This window comes from Suricata suricatta, chromosome 11 (assembly GCF_006229205.1).
Source record: "Suricata suricatta isolate VVHF042 chromosome 11, meerkat_22Aug2017_6uvM2_HiC, whole genome shotgun sequence".
NCBI lineage: Eukaryota > Metazoa > Chordata > Mammalia > Carnivora > Herpestidae > Suricata > Suricata suricatta.
The window spans coordinates 23,428,677-23,441,714 of NC_043710.1; positions in this window are offsets into that span (position 1 = coordinate 23,428,677).

Genomic DNA, 13,038 nt, shown 5'->3' on the forward strand with positions numbered 1-13,038 from the left:
ATATGTCCCTACTTTCTGCTCAATTTTGCTGTGAAACTACCATTGCTCTAAATAACAAAATCTACTTAAAAGAAAAAACAAAACATCTTAAATTTGAATACGCAGTCAGAGATTTCAACAAACCCTAGCAAAAGGGACTGCTGAGTTTCTTGGGCTTTTCTAAAAATATTCCGTAGGCAGGCAAATATAGCAAATGTATTAGGTATAGAGAATGGACAGAAAGAGTAAAGAAGAATAAAAATGAAAGCATGAAAGAAAAACTGTTTTAAACAGTAAGTATTCTCAGTTGTGTCTATATTAAAATGATAGTAACATAAAAACTGCTTGTAAATATGGATGAGGACCAGACAAAGAGAGATGCAGGGGCACCTGAGTGGCTCAGTTAAGCATCCAACTTTGGCTTAGGTCGTGATCTCAGGAAACCTGCCTGCACTGGGCTCTGTGCTGACAGCTCAGAGTCTGGAGCATGCCTCAGATTCTGTGTCTCCCTCTCTCTCTCTGCCCCTCCTCCACCAGTGTTATTTCTCTCAAAAATAAATAAATGTAAAAAAGGAAAAAAAGAGAGAGATGTTAAAGCATTGGTGTGTTTAAGTGTACCAAACTTGAAGCTTACAGTTCTACTTTGCCACTAATATGCTGGATACTCTTAAGCAGGTCTCTTAACTTCTTGGGGCTCAATTTCCTTATCTGTAACATGACAAACTTGAAAGCTTGAAGTAAATTAATGCTTTTTCCAAGGTTCCAATAAAAGAGTAAATATGTGTTTCCCCAGGCTCAGAGCTGAGTAGCTTGAAGCATTTACTGTAAGTCCAAATCTTTTTGAAGTCTCAAACATTGTCTTAAAATTCCACATCATGGTACATGAATTATGTAACAATAAAGCTGCTTAGAGAAAAATAGCCTTGGTACAACCAACCAAAAGCTTTTCACCTTGTCCTACCACTTAAAAACAGGTTACTTAGATGCTGAGGGCCTTCATTTCCTCATTGGTAAAATGATGATAAGAGTACCTCATGGGTGATTTTTTTGACCATTCATACTAAGTGTTTAAAATGGAAGTCATTGTTTTCTATTGTTATTATTACTGTAATAGACTATGATTTCTTTTTTATGTTTGCTTGTTTTATGTTTTTATTTATTTTTGAGAGAAAGAGAGAGGCGGCGTGAGTGGGGACGGGCAGAGAGCGGGAGACACAGAATCCGAAGCAGGCTCCAGGCTCTGAGCTGTCAGCACAGAGCCTGATGGGGCCCGAACCCATGAACTGCGAGATCATGACCTGAGCTGAAGTCGGAAGCTCAACCAACTGAGACAACCAGGCACCCCTAATGTTTATTTATTTGAGAGAGAGAGACAGAGACAGAGACAGAGACAGAGACAGAGAGTGACTGAGGGAGGAGCCCCGATGTGGGTCTCTAACTCACAGACTGAGATCATGACCTGAGCTGAAGTCAGTTGCTTAACCAACTGAGCCACCCAGGTGCCCCAGAAGATAGACTATGATTCTCAACTCTTATTATGAATTGTCCTATTTTTACTTTGGTTGTCAAGGTTCCACAACAAAAGTGTTCACTATGCCTGTTTGCCCAAAAAGAAATTTAATAAAATTCTAGCAATCAATAGTTGAAGATTTCTGTGTTTATATTACTTACATACAATACACACAAAAGATTTGCCCACTGTGATTACCTATTCACTGTTAAATCACTTTTGAGTTGGAAGCAAGGTTAAGCTTGCCTGTCAGAAAAATAAATAAATACATACATACATACATACATACATAAACAAAAAACAATTAGAAAATTTCAGGAGAAAGCAATCAGGTGGGATTATGAAAGGATATAGAGGAAAATCTAATGTTAAAAACTCAGATTTCTTAACTTTTATACCTATTTGTCAAATGTTCTATATTATTTAATAGTAATATAGGTTTTTCTAGGTTTTTGTATTATATATGTCCAGCAAATTCCATAACAATCATATATTTAACTTCTATATACTAACTGATAAAATATTTAATAATTATAAAAATATCACATAATATTGAAATGGTTAAAATTATTATAAATTTCTTGGCTCTTTTAGAATTCTACCTTGCCTGTGGCTTCTTTTTTCTTTTTCTTGTCTTGTTTTGTAAAGCTCCTTCCACATCTCATGCTCCAACTAGTCTCTTCAGTAGGGCTCAATGTTCATAAAATGATTAAAAATATCCATTTTAGAGAGCAAAGTCTAGAAAAAGAAACGTTTTTCTTCTATTTTGACTTTTAGCTTGTAAGTTTTTATGATTGGCTTACACTAGAATATTTGAGAAACTGATTAAAGGTGGATCATTTAAAAAGGATAAAATGCATAAAACCTCTGTTAGCCTGGTTATTAATAAAATTTTAGGGCCTTTTAGAGAAAAATATCAAATACTTTCAGTAAAATTTAAAATTTACAGTTTGGTATCATAATTCAGACAAATGGGAAAAGAGATTATAGTTGTAACCATGTTTAAATTGCTTGCTTTGATTTTTGATTGGGCCATTATTTTAGGGCTTATCCCTTTCTATCTTTAATAAACAGTTTTTATCTGAAAGCTACCACTTGAGTCCAAGTTGGAATATCAGAAAAATACAATATAGTGAAATCCCAGGAAGAGAAGACAGAACTTAGTGAGCCTTATAATTATCCCAGGTGATCGCCTAAGGATTTTCCAGGCTACCGTGTGTGATGGAAAATCACAGACAGACTGGGGTTCTCCAAATGTCAGAAAGATGGAGCTGGCAGTCTGGGTAATCAAGATGTCATCTAGCTGTAGTTTGTCAGGCGTGGTACACAAACAGAACAAGGGGTGTTTGCTGACAGATCTTGCTTTCTTAGATGAGTACTGATCACCACACAGGAGAGAAAACCATCTATATAAAACTCACACAGGCCCTGAAAGAGCTCCTGTTTCCATTAGCCAATGTAAATAACTTTATTATTCCTAGGGCACCAAGAAGAACATCAGATAGTTATCACTTCAGTGGGGAAAAATTAGTCCTACACTAAACGCCACTCAGATCTCGTCTAAGAAAGTATAAAAGCAAAGTTTGAAAGAATCAAACTGTTTCCACATAACCATGTACCAGGAGACAGCTAAAAAATATTTATAGGAGTATAAAAAACCTAACACCAAACAAGATGTAATTTTATTACAGTATCTTACACTCAATCAAAACTTAGCAAACATGAAAAAAGGGAGGAAATAAGGATTCACACCAAAGAGAAAATCCAGTCAACAGAAATGACCTCAAAAAGGCACAAAAGAATTAGTAGATGAGGACTCTGATAGAGCTATTATCACTATATTTTATATGCACAGGAAGATAGATGTGAACCTGTTAAATAATGAAATGAAAAATATAAAGAAGATATCAATCAAGCTTCTAGAAATAAAAAATTCCTATGATTATCATTAAAAATATAATGCATAAAAATACAATAGATGATATTAACAGTATATAAGGTAATGCAGTGAAAAATATTAATCAAGACATAACAATCATAATTACCCAAAGTTAAACATGGAAATAAAAATGACAGTTTTATAGGAGAAGTATTAATAAGCTGTGGGAAATTCCATGTAGCCTCATCTACATGTAATTGGAGTGCCCTGTGGAGAAGAATAAATAATGGCACAAAAGCATCTAAATTGATAGTAAAAAGAAAACTACAAACCACAGATCCAAGTAGCATAAAAAATTCTATGTATAATATACTTGAGGGTTACTTGTGTGGCTGAGATGGTTAAGCATCCAACCCTTGATAACAAACAGCTCAGGTCATGATCTCACAGTCTGTGAGATTGAGTCCTGCATGGGGCTCTGCACTAAGAGTGTAGAGCCTGCTTGGGATTCTCTCTCCCTCTCTCTCGGCCCCTCCCCCACTCATGTGCACGTGCACTCTCGTGCTCCCTCTCCCTCTGAAAACAAATATACATAATAAACATTTTTAAATGTTGTTGTTTTATAAAGAGAGAGACAGAGCATGAGAGGGGGCGGGGCCGAGAGAGAGGGAGACACGGAATCGGAAGCAGGCTCCAGGCTCTGAGCTTATCAGCACAGAGCCCATCGCGGAGCTTGAACCCAAGACGGTGAGATCATGACTTGAGCCAAAGTCCGAGGCTTAGCTGACTTTGCAACACAAGCCAGAAGACAGTGGGGCAACATCTTTAAAAAATAAAGTTGAAATAAAAACAATTAAAAAATAGAAAAGCTGATAAACATATTACTATCAGGCCTACACGGCAAAAGCAGTAACAGAAGCCGTTGGTCCATAAGAAAATATGAATTTCTACAAATGAACAAAGAATGCTGGTAAATATGTGGGGGATTATGAGCTATTTTGCTTAATTTGTATGTTTCTTGAGCTGATATGAGAGAAAAATATGAATTTACATACTGTAAATATTGGAGAAATATGTGACTTTTTGCTTAATTTCTAAATTTCTTAAAAACATAATTTCACCTTTTAATTTGTTCTGCACATATTGACTTCCTTCCAGCAGTATGGCATGTAGGGGAATGGAGAGAAACTTACAGCTGGGAAACCAGACATAAACTACTTTAGTCAAGTGATCAAGTTCAACATATAGTCATAAACCAGTGTGACGGCATGCACCACCTTTTCTACAATATGATGAAAACAGTACTTTATCACCTTCTTCCCAACAACTCATAATCCCTGTCTAATCAGGAGAAAACTATCAGACAAGTTCCAGAGAAGAGGAATCCTACAATATAGCTGGCCAGTATCCTTCAAAACTGTCCAAATCATCAAAAGAAAGAAAACAAAAAACGTCTAAGAGACTGTTACAGTGGAGAGGAAACATAACAAATAAATGACATGGGGTATTCCTGATGGCATCCCAAAATAGTAAAAGTATATTAGGTAAAAACTAAGGAGTTCTATAAAAAAGGTATAGATTTTAGCTAATAATAACATATCAATTTTAATAAAGTCATTGTAACAAATCTACCATGCTAATGCAACATAATAATAGGGGCAGTTATATGCATGGACTTGCATGGTATAGGGAAGTTCTCTGTACTTTCTGGTTGATTTTTCTGTATAAAACTATTCTGAACAATAAAGTGTAAATAAAACATATAATTTGTTAAAACCAAAATAATAACAAATAATGTGGAGTTTACTTGTACAACTAAATGTAAAACAAAAGAAAAAAAGACGAGGAATGAAGCATACTCATAGGGCTTTAATATTATCTACAGTGACACAATATTCCTTGAAGTTAGACTCAAAAAAGTTAAAGGTTTACACTATAACACTTAAAGTAAACCATCATAAAATAATGTAAAGACTTACAGCTAACAATCAAAGTTGATAAAGTTAAATCATAAAATATACTCAATCTAAAATAAGGCAGAAAAACTGAATAAAAACAAACAGGAATGTGGGAGATTTAAACATACAACTATGCATAGTCACATTAAAAGAAAATGCTCTTAACACCCCAATTAAAAGGCAGAAGTTATTAGGTTAAAAAAGAAAAAGACTCAACTATACAGAGCCTAAGGAGATTCACTTTAACAACAGGCACAGGAGCGAGTGGGAGGCCGAGTAGGTCGTGTCGCACTCTTGACTTTGGCTCGGGTCATGATCACAAGGTTGTGAGACAGCCTGGGATCTGGCTCTGTGATGATTGGGAGCCTACTTAGGATTCTTTCTCTCTGCCCCTCTCTCCTGCTCACATGCTCTCTCTCTCTCGAAAACAATAAAACAAAATAAAAAAATAGGCACCAGTCATTTAAATTAAAGAGGATAAAAAATATATATCTTTTCAAACCAATCAAGGAAAGCTGGGACATCTGTGGTAACATCAAAGTCCATTTCTGAGCAAAAATATTAGCAGAGATAGATAGAACTACTCTGTAATAAAGTAGTTAATTCATCAAAAGAACATTGTAATTTTAAACCGTCATGCACCTACCACCACATCAAAATAAATGTAGCAAGAATTAGGAGCAGTTTAAGGAAACATCCACAAAGATAATATTTTTTATGTATTCCATGTCACTCTTGGAATAATTTATAAAGCAAGTAAACAGAAATTCATGAAGGATAGAGAAGATTTGAACACTACCACCTGTACCAACTCAATTGTAATTTAGAGAACACTTGAGCCAAAATAACAGAGTATACATTCTGTTCAGTGGTACACAAAATATTTCCCAAGATTGACCTCACCTGAGCCATTAAACAAGTCTTAATGAATATAAAAGGTTCAAAATATGTAAAGCATGTTCTTCGAGAACAATGAAATTAACTTATAAATCAACAATAAAATGTTATCTGGAAAAACTAAAAATATATGGAAGCTAAATAATATACTACACAACTCATGGATTAAAGAGGAAATGAAAATGGACATTAGAATTTATATTGAACAGAAAGAAAATAAGACATATGCCAATGCACAGAGTTTAGTTAATGAAGAGCTAAAAGGAAAATTTATAGCACTTAGCATGTAATAGGTAAAAAGTAAAGGCTCAAGTTAATGACCTCACTTTCTACTTTCATGAACTAGAAAAGAAAGAGTAAATTAAACCCAAAGAAAGCAGAAGAAAGGATATAATATACTCAAAGCACAAGTCTGCAAACGAATAAACAAGTCCAGGATAAAACTTAGAAATGATGGATTACTGTCATTATCTGAAAGGTGAAGATTGTCCTGAGGGTTCATGTATATCAAAATTCATTTAACTGTTTACTTAGACTATGTGCATTTTATGTCAGCTACACATCAAGGTCATCTAAACATGATATGCCATTTTCTTTTATTTTTGAAAGATAGAGAATTAGAGGGAGAGGCAGCACGAACAGTAGAGAGGCAGAGAGAGGTGGGGGGGAGGGAGAATCCCAAGAAGGTTATGCATTCTCAGTGCAGAGCCCAATGCAGGGCTCAGCTGCTGGAACCATGAGCTCATGACCTGAGCCAACATCAAGAGTCAGATGCCCAACTGACTGAGCCTCTCAAGCACACCTGATATTGCCATTCCAAGCTCAGAAAACTTTTCCTTCAATGTTTTAGAATCTATTTTTCTACCTTACTATGTAATGTTTTTATGGAGAAGTCTAAAAATAATTTAATTCTTGGCTATTTTTAGGTGACGTCTTACTCTGAAGGTTTTGTATGTCAGGAGATAACTCTCTACAGGTGTCTCACAATTCCACACACAGAGATATCCTCTGTTCCCCACTATCTTTTCAAGGATACTTATAGAGCGAACAGCCCTGAGTGCTTCCTGTGGAGTAAAAGGTGGGCATTTTTACCTCCTGTTATAAAAGATCCAAGTTCCCATACATCAGGGTCTTTCCCCCATAATGCAATTCTCTGCATTCAAGCATCCATCTGGACCATGGTAGACTGAAAGCCAGGGAGAGGTGACACAAGTACACTGCTGGCCATTCTATCTTTGCTTCTGACCCAGTCTTCAGCTATTGCCAGCCTTCCAGAAAATGCTGCCATGCTAACTTGTCAGGTTGTAAGCAGAGTCTCAGCCTTTTAATAGTGCTTGATATAGTTTTCTATAATCTACAGAAATAATGATACCAAATCTATAATCTGAGTTACAGTTTGTGGGATCTTTCAAACTGGGGTTATTCACCTTCCTTTATTCTGGAAAATAGATATCTACTAACTAAATATTTTTTCCTATTCCTGTTTATTTTTTGTGTGTGCTAGGACAACTCATTCAAATATTGGCAATTCTACGTCACTCCTCTCTATTTCTTCCATATTTTCTATGTTTTATCCTTCATAGATACGTTTTGGAAGAACTTCTAAAAACAATCTTCTAATCTGCTAATTCACCTTTAGTCACACTTTTCCACTCTGTGTCCTTTATATCAACCCATATTTTCCATACTGAGTATTTCTACTTGATTACTTCATAATGATATCTTGTTCTGATTTCACATTTCAAATATCTCCCTTTATCTTTGTGTTTGGGTTCTCCAAATACCCTGAGTTTGGCAAGTCTGAAATATGCAGGGCAGGCCCGCAGGCTGACAATTCCCATGAGCATTGATGTTACACTCCTTTTTTTAGTGTTTATTTATTTATTTTGAGAGGGAGACAGAGAGCGAGCACTGGGGAGGAGCAGAGAGAGAGGGAAACAGAATTTTATGCAGTCTCCATTCTATCAGCACGGAGTCCTACATGGGGCTTGAACTCACAAACCCTGAGATTATGACAGGAGCCAAAACCAATAGACACTTAACCAACTGAACCACCCAGGTACCCCTGATGTGGCACTCTTAAGTCCAAAGGCAGTCTAGAGTCAAAATCCTTTCCCTCTTGAGGAACTGGGGTCTTTTTTCTTAATGCCTTCACCTGATTGAATGATGTCCATTCAGCTGTGGAGGCTAATCTGCTTTACTCAATGTCTACTGAATAAAATGTTAAACACATCTAAAAAATGCCTACATATGTAGATCACTTGATCAAGCAACTGGGCATGATAGACTGGCCAAACTGATGTCTAAAAGCAACAATCACAATCTTTTATGCATGTATGTGTGTGTGTGTGTATCTCATTTATGCTTATCCATATTTTCTGTTAAAATTATTGACATGTAGTAGGAAATAATATTTTTATTATTATGTTTAGCCTTTTGCTGAGCTTCATCATCTCATTTTGGAGTTTTCCTTTTTATTCTGATTACTTTTTCTCCTATATTTTATCATCCTCCCAAGTGTTATTTTTATATCTTGTTTTGAAATAGTTTTTTTTTTAATTTGGTCTTTTCTGGCATGCTTTCATTGCCTGTATGGATATTTTCTAGGCAGAGATGTTTTCTATGCTTTATATAATCTTCCCTATGCTTATAATATTTTTGTGTGTTTTGAGCTTGATCTTTTTCTTTAATTCAAGTTAATGTGAATTTGTTTTTCTGAAATTTTAAAATTAGTTGCTCAATTAGAAGCCATGTTTTAGAAATTAGAATAGCTCTTTACAAAGATTTTCAATTTTTTTGTGTTCACATAGTGTTAAAAATAAATGTCTTGCTTTCTAAAATGTTGCAGTTCTCTTTCCTTCCCTCAATTACATGAAACCCATCTCTGTCTTTCCTCTCAATTTGATTCTACTAGAAGGAATATGTGTATGGACAATTTGAAAGTTTACATTTTCAATTTACCTGATATTAAATTGGGCAAAATCCTTCCCAAATTCAACTGCTATTCTCAAATTAGCCTGTGATATTTTCCTGTGAATCCTTCTTGGTTGGAATAGAATTTTTCTTTTACCAGGTAGGTCAGGTACAGTATTTCCCCCTTGGCTTCCCATCAAGATGCTGATAAAATGCAGGTTTTGGGGCTCTTGGTAGATTATCCCCACTTGTCCTTTTATAGGGTTTTGTGATATATCCTGTCATCTAGTTCTATTATTAATGCTGTGTGAGTGTATATTTGTGGATTTGTGTGTATGTGTTTTGCTATCTAGTTAATCTGTATGATGCTTCAAGGAGAGTAATCTGGGGAAATTTCCATATGGAATGTTTGAGGTACAAAGTCAGAAATGGGAAATGAGTAGTAAGAAAGAGAGATCACAACAGACCTTAAAATTTTAATTACATGAATTGTAGGAGGAAAAATGTTTTCCACTTGATAGTGCACCAAAAAAGTCTATATTCTTAAAAAAATTAAGTCATATTTTCTATGTGAAGATGAAGCAAGAACTTCAGATTATTGATTTTGTAGAGAAATTAAGTTATATGATTCTGATAGTACCTAACAGCACAGCATTTATGAAAGCAGGAAATACTGGGAAAGGAGTGAGAATAGACAATGTACTGAGTAATACTGAAGTAAGCATTCATGCTAAGTAATACTTTCTGGAAAAAGCAGACAGCTTGTGTTAACTAATATCAATGGAGACACAGGGATTACAGAATTACTTCTGGATCTTGAAACACAAGGCTACTAAAGGTTCATCTTGGTCCATCCAAGTCGAACCCTTTAGGTATTATGACATTTGTGAGATTCAAAACAAAGACTTTAGGTCTATTGTTACTGCCAATAGTCAGATGGGTCTGAACGCATCAAAATCTTTGCTGTTCATTCAGTCTGTTGTAGTCAGAGATATTCTTAAACTCTAGACCTGTGAGGAGTGTAGACATCTCCGTTGTCCATATGTCATCCATGAACACATCCAACCTTTCTGGAAATATAAACCTTTTACAATTACTCACTATACAAAATGGATTGCTGATATAAATACCCAACATTTTCATATGCTCCAAAATCTCCTTCGGTACCTAAGGTTAGATTAATTTTCACAAACATTTTGTTTGCTTCCAGTTCATTCTGTAAAAATCTAGAAAATAACTTACGGAAAGCCTTTTTGGTCTGTTTTCTTGAATCTAATTATCTTCTACAGAAACTTGAGTTCTAGGTCCTACATCATATTTGCTGCCATAAACATTTTCATCCACAATGCTAGAATGGGGAAAATGATATATCCTATTTCTTTGGCATGAACAGAATCTTCTTGACTGGAACTAGAATTAAATTTCACAATGACATAACCCCTCCTTAATAATGTCCTCAAATAACTCTAGCAGTATCTGTTCATGTAAATCATGGTTTTATTATTTAGTGTCTTCTCATTCAATAGCATCAAGCTGCATTTAAGCATTTAAAAGAATACAATTAGTGATAAGTATATGTGTGTGTGTATGTATGTATGTATTTATAGCTTGATGGTTCCTCAGAGATTTCATTTAGACCTCAGATTTATAAAGCACCTTCCTAAAGATTGACTTTGAACACTGTTTCTCAACAAAAAAGAAATACTATTTGTCAATAACACTGCTGGGTGAAGATGATGTATACACATTATAGGAAGACAGTTTGGGGGCTATCATCTCCTGTATGGGTCAGTATCGTGTGTATGTGTGTGTTTCTATGTTGTTGTGTTGTTGTCAATACTGTTGTTTCTACCCTCCCCCCAATCATTCAAAGAACAGAAAATACACCCACATGCCAGTGCTGTTTGTCCATAACAGATTTATTGGTGTCTATTTATCACTGCATTTCAACTATGTGCTGGTAGCCTAAGACAAATGGAGCTATTTAGTCTCTTTCTTTTCTGCACTTGCTTGTCAGCCCCTCTCAGTAGAAAGAGTGGTGGTAGCAAAATTAAGCAGTAGAAACTCAACACAGAAAGGCCTTCTAAGTGAAGTGCAAGTTGCAATAACTTTATCATCAGGGATTTCGTCCCAAATTCTGTTCTGTTGAAACTTTAAATCCAAATCAAACAGATAACTGTAAATTTACAGAGCACAACACAGAACAGAGTGAACTTTGGCATGTGCCTCGGATTAAATTGAAAATCATTTTTTTTTTGCTCTCCTAAAGTGACTGAAACATGCATAATTTAGAAAAATTTTCTGCATAAATTGATGAGTTTCTACCCTTAATAGCTTATTTGCCTAAAATTGTATTGAATGCTCATTAAAAAAAAAAAAGACTAAATTGAGATTCCTACACATTGTATTAGAAATGCTGGATGTGTCCTGGTGTGTTGGGTGGCTCAGTCTTTAAGCCTCCAACTTCAGTTCAGGTCCTGATCTATCACAGCTCATGAGTTTGAGCCAAGCATCGGGCTCTGTCCTGACAGCTCAGAGCCTGGAACCTGCTTCAGATTCTGGGTCTCATTCTCTACCAGTTCCCTGACCCCATCTATGCTCTGTCTCTCAAAAATAAATAAACTTTCAAAAAAATTTTAAAAAGAAATGGTAGATGTCTATGGGGGGGAAAGTCTTCTGGAAAATGAGTGAAATGATGAGTGGTCCTTGTAGCTAAAGAAATTTTAATGGCTTTTGTCATTGTCTAGTTTTAATAGAAACCGACTAGAAATGAATAAACATTAAGTCATCAAGTTTTATTTGAGATGATCACATTGCTCAGTTGGTTAATGTGATCATCAGTTTCAATTTAAATAAGAGAAAATTATGTTCTTTATATTATTTTCTAAATTTTAATTTTCTTTGCCCTGCATCTTATTTTTCTTCTTACTTTCCCCCAATAAAATCACAACAAAGATTATATATACAGTATATCTGTTAAAGTTTATTTTGAGAGAGAGAGCAAGCATGAGTGGGTGAGGGATAGGGAGAGAGAGAGAGAGAGAGAGAGAGAGAGAGAATCCCAAGCAGACTGTGCTGTCAGTGCAGAACCTGACAAGGGGCTCGAGTCCACAAACTATGAAATCATGACCTGAGTTGAAATAAAAAGTCAGACATTTAACCTACAAGCACTAAGGTGCCCCACAAGCACTATATTTTTAGGAAAATATTTTGAGAGTAATAGCTTCAAATAAAATTATGAAAACTAAAACTTTGAGTGGAAGCTTAAAAATAAAACGTATAAATATATTTGTTCCCCCTTCTTCCTCTGCTTCATCTATTATTTTTATTTATGAAATAGGCTAAGGCAACAGTATTTTTCTGATATTATTTAAACATAAGACACCTTGCTACCATGAATAACTGAATAATTATTGAATACTTCTATCATCTCTGACACCAGTAATCAGCCTAGGAGATACTTCCTTAGCAACCAAAAAGAAAGCTTTCTGTTTTGTTTTGTTTTTGAAAATGATATCATCATCCCACATGCACCCATCTGTGTTTGGACCACATTATATGTGAGTAGAGAAAACAAAAATTCATGTTGGGAAACAAAATTAAAATATTTTTAGATAAATCTCATAACTATAATTATAATTATATTGAGTGCTTATGATGTACTAGCCATTCTTGTAAATGCTAGGGATATAAGGTTAAACATGATAGAAAAAAATCTCTGGTTTCATAGAGCTCTATCCAAAAAAAATATGAAGTATCACATATACGTAAGTCTTAGAATCTAGTGAATTTTGACACTAGCACATAACAGCTATTTCCTTCTACATTTCTGGTAAATCCAATGCATTACATTATAAATACAAACCTTCAAATTCATTGAATTATTCAATTACTCAGCTTAG